General features: G+C 41.6%; 1 pseudogene; it reads right to left on the bottom strand.

Moving 5' to 3' along the window:
• Nucleotides 1-2,474: 2,474 nt before the first annotated feature.
• On the bottom strand, nt 2,475-3,421 carry LOC117724247 (mitochondrial fission regulator 1 pseudogene; annotated as a pseudogene).
• Nucleotides 3,422-10,042: the final 6,621 nt, after the last annotated feature.

The raw sequence follows: 10,042 nt of genomic DNA on the forward strand, positions 1-10,042 counted from the left end.
CTTAATGTCAGGAAATGGATTTTAAAGAAGACTAGACCATTTTATCTATAATTTAAGCACTCTCCCTCGCTGTAATTTGAGCCTTAAATCTCAAACTCCAAAGTCTCAGAAGTTCTTTAAATGATGAAATTTGGTTTTCGATATGTTGCCATAAAACCGCTCAGGCCTGGAACTACTTGTTAAAAGAATTATGTCAGAGTTAATTTTGGCGTTTGCTCTAGCAAATCAAATGCTTAGTATGGTTGGAATATGTAGTGTTCTGGGGCTCCAGAATATAGAGAAATAGAAAGCCTGACCTAGGTGTGAAGGTATTATTATTATTATTATTATTATTATTATTATTATTATTATTATAGTTGTCAAGTTTGATTCCCACCTTGGCTTTCTCTAGTAAGACTAGTGAGGGCTCCATTTCCCTCACTGAAGAGAAGACTGCTCTCCTATTAGTGCTGTCTGTCCCATTGCTGCGAGGCCTCAAGAAACCCACGTTTGTCCTTACAGGGAGCCTTTCCTTGAATCCCAGCAGATAGCTTACATTTTCAAAAAGCACAGGAACTCTTCAGTTTTGAATGTTATCCCATGAGTAACCCAGAAACCATTGTGTTTCCTATGAGTTCCTATTCCTTGGGCTGGTACCTTCTTGTTCCTTTCAGGGATATGTCTCCCTTTAACCCGCAATGTCAGATACTAACTGCTCTTGTCACCTAACCAGGGCCCTTGTCACCTGCTGCTGCTCACTTTCTTCAGTCTCATTTCCTGTCCCTTCCATATTCCTGTTTGAGGTGCCCAAGGCTTGCCTACCTCAGCATACTCTTTTCTAGGGTCATGGTCTCCTCTCCTGTGATCTGTCATCATTTACTGTCACTTGCTCTGAAAGCTCCTTTTAATCCCAGCAGAGGAGGGAGATGCCCTCTTACCTTTGCCATCTGAAGATACCTCTGCAAGGTAGATTCTGACATTGCTTTTTATGAGACTATAGATTTCTCGGAGTGACTGACTGCATTATTCTCTCTGCCTTGGTCATCCCTGTGTTAAGCATGCAGTAGATGTGTAAAAGATATCTGTTGAGTGTTTGGATTCATCTCTAACCCCAAATATCAGAACAGACTTGAATGCACAGGTCTCCCGGTAATTCTAATGTGTCCTGCAGCGGTGGCTAGTTTTATGTTAACTTGACTTCTAAGAAGAGGAAACCCCAGTTGAGGATACGCCTTCCTAAATCTGGGGTGTAAGGAAGCCCGTAGAGCATTTTCTTATTTAGTGTAGGCAGGACAAATTGTAGGTTGAAGGTTATGTGGCTGGGTCAGAGTCCCAGTTCCTTCACTGAAAGTCTTGCATGGTTATAGGAGATGGCCAGTTCAGGTTCCACATCCCCCATTGCTAGGAGTCTTAGTTAGGGGCACTGTCATAAACTCCTGGGTGTTTCCACTGCACTATATTTCTAGCTTTTTCCAGAAATTCCTCCCAATTCCAGTTGTCTCTTCCATTATTCTCTCCCTCCATTTTCCCCCAAACTAATTCCTCTTGTTCCCATCTTCGTAACTGTCAGGAAGCCTCCTAGCCTGGAGTGGGTTGACACGAGACATAAGAGTTGGAATATGGTGTTGCTTTAAAGGCTGGTGGTTCCTGGATGTTCTGGCTCTCTAACTACACTGAATGCTGATGATAACTTCTCTGGCTCTGAGGATTGTAATATGGTTTATCTGTCGCTTTACAGCTAATAACCTTTAAGTGAGTACATACCATGTTTGTCTTTGTAGTTGTGGGTTATGTCAATCACCATAATAATTTTCTGTAGTTTCTTTCATTTGCCTGCAAATTTCATGATGAGATTTTAAATTTTAAAACACTTTGGATTTTAAAAGACTGGCTATTTCAAAGAGACTGATTTTTTTTTTTTTTAGGTGTTTGAATTTTTAAAAACTTTAAAATTTGGAATATTTTATATCGAGATTTTTTTTTAATATTCTGGCTTTTATTTAAGACACAATTTAATGCAGCATTTGATTTGTTACGACTTGAGAAGTACATTTACTTCCCAGTATTGGATGGGAATAAGGTTTCAGCAGTGTTCCTAATTTTTACTTCCTTATAACAGAAGCAATATGGAGGCTCAGCAATAACCGTCTACAGCTGCTTAAATAAACTCAGCTCCAGAAAGAAAAAAGTGATACATAAGTTCTGTTTGAGGCATTCCCATTTCCAATACTCTGTGATAATAACAGGGTATCCCAGATGTTCCACCACTGACCAGTAAGCTATCAATGGCCATGCAGAGACAGTATCCTCACTGATGCCATTCCTATTGTTTTATATCCAAATGTGTACACATAAGACATTTACATAAATATTAGTGTTAAGAATTGAAAAATGCGCAGAAAGGTCCACAAATAGCTGTCTGTGTTCTGGGGGCCATCCAAACATTTCCAAGGCTGGAGGATGAACCCTGGCTACCTATTTAAAACCTTGTCATACTACATGTATGTTAAGGAGCGCTCCAGAACTGGGGTGGCTTTTGACTCTGGCTTTGGAATTCCCATTTCAGCCTTGCCTTGACTGTTTGTGTTGATACCGATAAGCAAACTTCTTTTTCAGAGCCTCTGCTATGAGGGCAGGGCAGCAGGGTCTGTAGTATCCTCGGACCTAGGCTTTACCTCCTCTGACCTCTTGACTGATCAACATAGCTTCACAATGTTCCTGTTTTTAAACATCTCTGGCATGTCTGGCATGTCAGGCTTATTTGGGTGACCCTTAGCCAAAGTTCTTCCAGCGTTGTTATTGTTCTCTTTGTTTTTAAATCAGATCAAGAATAGACAAACTTTGGTGGAGCACCAATGGAGGAGGAGGGGAAGGAGGTGATGGTGCTATCATAACAGATGTGGAAGTATTCAAGTGACCTGCATTGGGACTCTCTGTTGCACCTGCAGGGTCACCATCTTGGCCATCTGAGCTCTAATGCCAGCATGTTCATTCTGCAGTGCCTAGATCTTCAAGGCTTCCTCACTGGCCTCACTATGGAGGCTGCTCGTGTTGAAACAACCTCAGCAAAGAAATATGCTTGCTCTGGGACTTCTCAAAGCAAGGAAGGCCATCCTCAAGCAGGGAGGCTTGGACCTGACCTCTGCCCTGAGTCTCATTGAGTACACTTCTTCTGGGGCTCCGACATCAGCAAAAGATGCCACCATATCCTCTCCTAGAACTCCTGGACACTGAATCAGAGATAAGTAGGTACCAATTTTCCTGATGATACTTCAAGAGGAACCATATGGTTTTACAGACCAAAGTACCAACTGCATACTGACCCCAATTTGCTGAAACACCATCCTCATGGGCACTTAATCCAGCCCAGTATTTTAGGTGACCAAGTCTTCCCAAGATGCAGTTGGAATACTTTAGGTATCCATAGCAGCACATGGTCCATAGAGCACACTCAGCTGCTGTGATGTTCCTATTAATGTGAGACTTTGGATGGATAAGAAAGGAAAGGTTGTGGATTGCTAGTGTTATATTTCTGTGTTAAGTTGACAAGAGGACAATTGTTTTATGTCAAATTGACACATGCTACAGTCATGGGAGATGAGAGAGTATCAATTGAGGCAATGCCTCAATAAGAATTGCCTTGCTGGGTGGTGGTGGCGCACGCCTTTAATCCCAGCACTTGGGAGGCAGAGGCAGGCAGATTTCTGAGTTCGAGGCCAGCCTGGTCTACAGAGTGAGTTCCAGGACAGCCAGGGCTACACAGAGAAACCCTGTCTCAAAAAAACAAAACAAAACAAACAAACAAACAAACAAAAAGAATTGCCTAGAGGCAGGCCTATAGGGCATTTTCTTAATTAGTGATTGTTGGGTCGAAGGCCCTTATCATTCCAAGCCATGGACATAGGTACAATAAGCAGCACCTCTCCTTGGCTTCTGCATCAGCTCCTGTCTCCAGGTCTTAGCCCTGCTTGAATTTCTTCCCGGATTTCCATCAGTGATGGACTATAAAGTGGAAGTATACACTGAATAACCCTTTTTCTCCCCAATTTTCTTTTGGTCATGATGTTTCATCATAGCAATAGTAACCTTAACTAGGACACATGCATATGGGGATAAGTATAGTTTGAATTAATATGATCTCCTCAACTCTAAGGCTTATTATTTTCATCTATTATTATTATATTTTGTCATTTAGGCTGTGAGTCAGAGCTGAGCTGGGCCACATGCCCTTGACTCACAAGTTTAGGCTTGTTATTTGAAGTTAGATGTCTTCTTGACATCTTCCTCCTCACTGTGTCTTTGTTTCTCCTCCTGGTTCTTGGTATTTGACTTATTTCGGGCGTCCAATGTCAACTCTTTTCTGTTATGATTCTAACTCTGACGCCACTGATTTTCTGTCTCTTTCTGCTGTTCGGATTCCAGCAAGATGTTCTATCTCCTCTCACTCATTCACTTCTTCAGTGGCAGAGCTCAACACAAAGATAGCAGCAGATCTAGTGACTGTAGTTAGTGTGTTAGAATAGGATGCTGGAGTGGGAACCAGAGAACAAAGGCAGTGAAGTCGGATGCTCACGGTGAAAGTACAGCACAGCTACTGGGCAAAGCAGAACAGGCAGATCAAATCCAGGGCATACACAGGTCTCATGAGTTTGAGTCTCCATCTGAGGAAAAGCCAAGAAAGGCATAGTATCAAGGTGAGAAGCTCATGGTGTGGTGTGGTGGTCCAGGTCAAGGACATAATTACTAACTGGTCCCTTTAGCTGAGGCAGCTGCTTTACTCTTTATTGCCCGCGGTGATGGATGGGGGAGGGGATGAGTTGTAAAGTTTGGGGGAGACCCAATAAATGTAGGTATCCCTTTGTGATAATAATTACAATGGGGAAGTACAGGAGGAGGTGGGAAGGCAGCGAGGTGTGAACTGCTGGCCCTGCCTGACCTGACATTTTAGGGTACAGTCCTTTCCTTCTCAGGCCTCTGCATTCACATGGCTATTAGAGACATCATCTTGTCCTGCGTGTGATATTCCTTGCCAGCCAGCCATGTTTCCTCGATGTCACTGTTCAATCTGCTACTTAGTGATTCTCTTATTTATTGCACGTCTACTCCCTAATGCATTGTCTGTGTGGCTGCTCTAGCCCTGTCCCTTCCAATCAGCCTCAAATTTTCGTATTCTCTGCTCGCGACCTTGTCTCTGATTTTTCCTGAGAAGACTGAGGGCATTCAATGAACATTCTTCTACTCCCCACTCCTGTCCATAATTCCATTTCTGCTGCCCCTAAATGCTCCTGAACTTTTGCCTGATGCCCTTTCTTTCCTCTTGACTTGGATAAAAGGCCACCTACCTTCTTCCCCTTGACTGCTGACTTGCTTTCCTGTGTTCCAGGCCACTCCTTCTCCGTCTCAAACTTCTTCAGGTGACTCTGCCTCTGATATTCTCTCCTCTCTCAGTAACAATGTAGGTGAGATGGAAGAATTTGTGAAAAGACCCTGGTGTATGTGTGTGTACTTACATGTGTGTGTATTTGTGGGGATGTGTGTGCATGCGCATGCATATGTGTGCACTCACATGTGTATGTGTGTGTTCATGTGTGTGTGTGTGTTTGTGGGCATGCATGTGCATATTCATGTGTATGTGTGCACTTATATATGTGTGTGTGTTTCTGTATGAGCACATGTGTGTGTATGTGTGTGTGTGTGCACATACATATGTGTGTACCCACATGCATATGTGTGTGTGTTTGTATGAGTGTGCATGTGTATATGCACACCCCCGTATGTGTGTGTTTGTGTGTGTTGGGGGTACAGAGGTCCTTGTACTCACCTTGTACCTGTCCCCTTAGGGGAGATGTCACATGTACATGATAGGCTGCTGACCTTCATGCTATCGGTCAGAGACCACACTAGATTCTAGGCCCTTTAACTATAGAACCCACCCTCATGGTCACATGTAATTGGTAAAGGAGTTTCTATGTAATCACACCTTAAGCTTTACTGCGTGCCTGAAATTGAACTAATTGGAACAATTGCTTCCTGAACCGTTTTCCAAAATTGTACTGTGCTTTAAATACGGTGACAATGAACCATCTGGCATTAGACTCCCCAACGTCTGATCCAGGTTGACAAAATTTTTCTGCACTGGGTTTTCACTCTTACCTCTCTGTGAGGTCCATTTCCTGTCTGATGCCTTCAGGGACCCACCTTATGTGTGCATATCGACTGGTATACATGTGTTTATGGGTGTAACTACACCTGTATGCACATACATGTTTGTTTAGAGGCCAGAGGTCAAACTTTGGTATGATTTCCCAGGTGACATCCACCCTGTGTTTTGAGACAGGGTCTCTCAATGAAACTCTAGACTTGGTGGTTAGGGTAGGCTATCTCTTTCTCCCCAGTGCTGGAATAAGAAGCTTGTATCATCATGTCTGGCTTTTCATGTGGGTTCCAGACAATGACACGCTGGTCCTCATTCTTGTGTGGCAAGCACTTTGCTGATGAAGCCATCTTCTCAGCTCTACAAAACAGAGCATGTCTCTACTATACCATGTATCTCCTACATCTTTTAAAGTATGATTTCCTTCCTTTCAAACAACATATATGTGATGGAGCAGCTCATTTTCACCTAGGGACTTGCCAATAACTTGGGACAGGTTATCTGATATTTGTGTGTCTTACTTGCTCCTGTTTCTTCCCAGGTCTTCTTTTTTTCCACCCAGGTAACTACTATTGGTCTTAGTGTTGGGTTTGCATCAGCTTCCTGGGTTACCTTACAGATACTTACAGACACCTATCTGGAGGAGGCTTTCAGATCAGATCAAACACTAGGCCCTGCGCCTGGAAGGCATAGTGTTTTCAGCAACTGGAACTCACCTTATCCCTTTGGGAGGCAACCAAAGACCATTTCAAAGGCCTATGATGTTTTGAGGACTTCTTAAACCACCCTGACCGACACAAAAGAAGGCTTCTGTTTCCTGTTGTTTGGTTTTTTGTGAGGTAGTCAGTTGCTCTTGTGAGATCTTTGTCAGCCCAGATGGAAAATTTTCATTTGAACTATTTATGTGTATTTACACACTCATATGTATTATGGGTATATTGGGGTAGTTAATTGGCAGTTTGCCTTTTTCAGACATCTTACTATTACTTCACCCTCTTTAATCCTTGGGCAAATGAAGTCCCATTGAAGAAGGCCTGACTTGTACATATTTCTTGGATGGTACTGTGTAGTTTTCTTCTTACAGTTTCTGGGTTTTGGGTTTCTAGTTTGACTTTTCCATCCACTTGGGGCTAAATTTTTATTTTTATTTTATTTTTAAATTTTTTTCATAATAGGGCAAATAGAGGTCTAATTTCATTCTAGTCTAAGTGGACATCCAGTTGTCTCAGAACAATTCATTAAAGATGCTTTCTGTTCTCCAGAATATGTTTTGTGTATTTTTGTCAAATATTAAATGGCTGATGTTACTGGTACCCAGGTTTGGGTCTTTGATTTTGTTCCATTGGTCTTCATGTCAGTCTTTGTGCTGTACCATATTGTTTTTTAATTACTGTAGCTCTATCTTTTTGTTCAGGACTGTTTTGGCTACTGGGGGTCTCTTGTGGTTCAGTATGATTTTAGAATGATTTTTTTCTTATTTCTGTAAATAACGAGGTAGAGATTTCTGTTGAGATTGTATTAAAGCTGTGGATAAAATGGTAATTTATAAAACATTAATTCTTCCAGTCAATGAGAATGGGATGTTTTTGTAATTTTTAGTACCTGTCTCTTTTGTTAGAGGTTTAAGATTTTCACTGTAAAGGTCTTTAGCCTCCTTGGTTAGGTCTATTTCTAGATATTTTATTTCTTTGAGGCTATTGCAAATGGGCGTGAGGACAACACTTTTAATGGAGTAGCCAAAAATCAAGTAAATATTTGTTGTTGGCTTTTAGACAAATTTTCACCTCATACCATTCTCCATGCTGGATAGTTGTTAAAAATTTCTGTACAGTCAACCTGTTAATAATGTGTTTCTCACAGGATGGGCTGCCAAGTGTGGAGTTAGTAAATGTGAGGAAGCCAAGATGAAGGTAATAATTAACTTTCTACTCATGTGTTGCAACAGTTCAGGCAAGAGGCAAAATAAGAGGTCCATTTCTCCCAAGGACCGCCATGGGGAGGCTTGAGGAACAGTTTCAAGGAAGCCTATATAATTAGTTCTCTACTGATGGGCTGTGCACCCTTGTGGGATCAAATGACCCTTTTACAGGGGTCGTGTAAGACCATCAGAGCACACAAGTATTTACATTATGATACACAACAGTAGCAGAATTACAGTTATGAAGTAGCAATAAAAATAATTTTATGGTTGGGGGGTCACCCCATCATGAGGAACTGTATTAAAGGGTCACATCACCACATTAAAAAGGTTGAGATGACTGGCTTATATGAAAGATTATGTTGATGTATCTTATAAAATTATATATATATACACACACACACACATAATATATATTATATATGTGTTATATGTATAGTTTAATATTTTGACACAGGTATCCATTGTGAACTTTTTACCACTATCAAATGCATCAGCAAATTCTTCACCCCGATGATCCTTTATTGGTACTGAGATCATTTCAGAGAAATGATCAAAATTAAACTCAATTACATAGTATAGTTCTGTCAACTGTAGTCACTCTAGTCAGACATAGTCTGTCTGTTAGGTCCCGTGACTTAATACCACATATACCAGAACCTTCATATCCTTTTACCTGTACTTCTCCCAACTCCTTTGTAACAAACATTCAACTCTCTACTTCTGAGTTTCTAACAGGTGTATTTAAAATGATCACCATGTCTAATTATCAGGATAAACAAACCCCAAGCAATGGGAAACCCTTCATAAATATAATGGCTATCACATGGATACAATGTAACATGTGTTGGCAAGGGATTGAAGAGATAGAATTATTGTACACCTTTCTGGGGGTATAAAATTCTACAGCCATTAAGGAAAATATCAGTGAGAATCCTCACCTCACAAGATCTGTTCTCCCAACCAACACACATATGTCCAAATGACATAAACTTCTATCTTGGAAATATCCCTGTACTCCCATGTTTGTCCAATGGTATCCACAATAGCTGAGATCAAAAAACTCTAAATGTATGGCGGATGGTGTATGATAAGATGAAGAAGATGCAGGGTGTAGGGAGAGTGGGATGACATTCAACACTAAGAGATGGGAACCCTTTCATGTACTGCACTGTGGGTGAAGCTGGAAGGCATTGCTCTTTGTGATCTCACAGCTTGAATCTACAGGAGCCACACACTCTTTTGTTTTTATGAACCTCAGGCATCAGAGAAGGGAGGGGAAGAGGGCTGGAATGGAAATGAACTGATGGTCTAGAAAGCAGTGTTTCCATTGATGCTTTCTCTTCCTCTCTCCTTTGACATCATGAGGATATCTGCCATGCTAACGTGGGTCTGAAGGGATAGTTCAGTGGGTAAGAGCTCTTGCCGCACAAACATGAGGACTTGAATTTGAATCTGTAGCATCCATGTAAAGAACCACGCGTGTCTCTCACTCTAGTGCTAGGGGAAGGGCAGAAATAGGAGGAGGATCACTGGGGTTCCTTGAATACCTGCCTTCCTCCAGGACCCACTAGTGAGAGACCTTGCCTCAAAAGTTTGCCCTCCCACTTCAAGGCCCTGTCCTGGCTGCCTATTGTATGATGCTATGAATCTCTTAATAGTCAAAGAACTGAAGGGTCAATCTTCCCATTTAGAGCCCCCATCATATTGCTTAAAGCATGACACTATCTTAAAAAGCTGGGAACCAAAGGGTTTACATCTTTTTCCAGTCCATCATGGCTGCCCATCATGGCTGCCCAACATGGCTGCCCAACATGGCTGCCAGTGCTCTGATGTTAATTATTTTCCTAATGAAGCTCTTTTGGAGACTGAATTGCATCAGTTTATTTTCCATTCCACCTATGGCATTGTCTAATTTATCTAACAATTCTTTAAAAAGATTTTCTTTTTGTTTAGGAGTGTGTGGCTATGCAAATGTGAGTGAAGGTGCC

This window comes from Arvicanthis niloticus, chromosome 20, assembly GCF_011762505.2.
Source record: "Arvicanthis niloticus isolate mArvNil1 chromosome 20, mArvNil1.pat.X, whole genome shotgun sequence".
NCBI lineage: Eukaryota > Metazoa > Chordata > Mammalia > Rodentia > Muridae > Arvicanthis > Arvicanthis niloticus.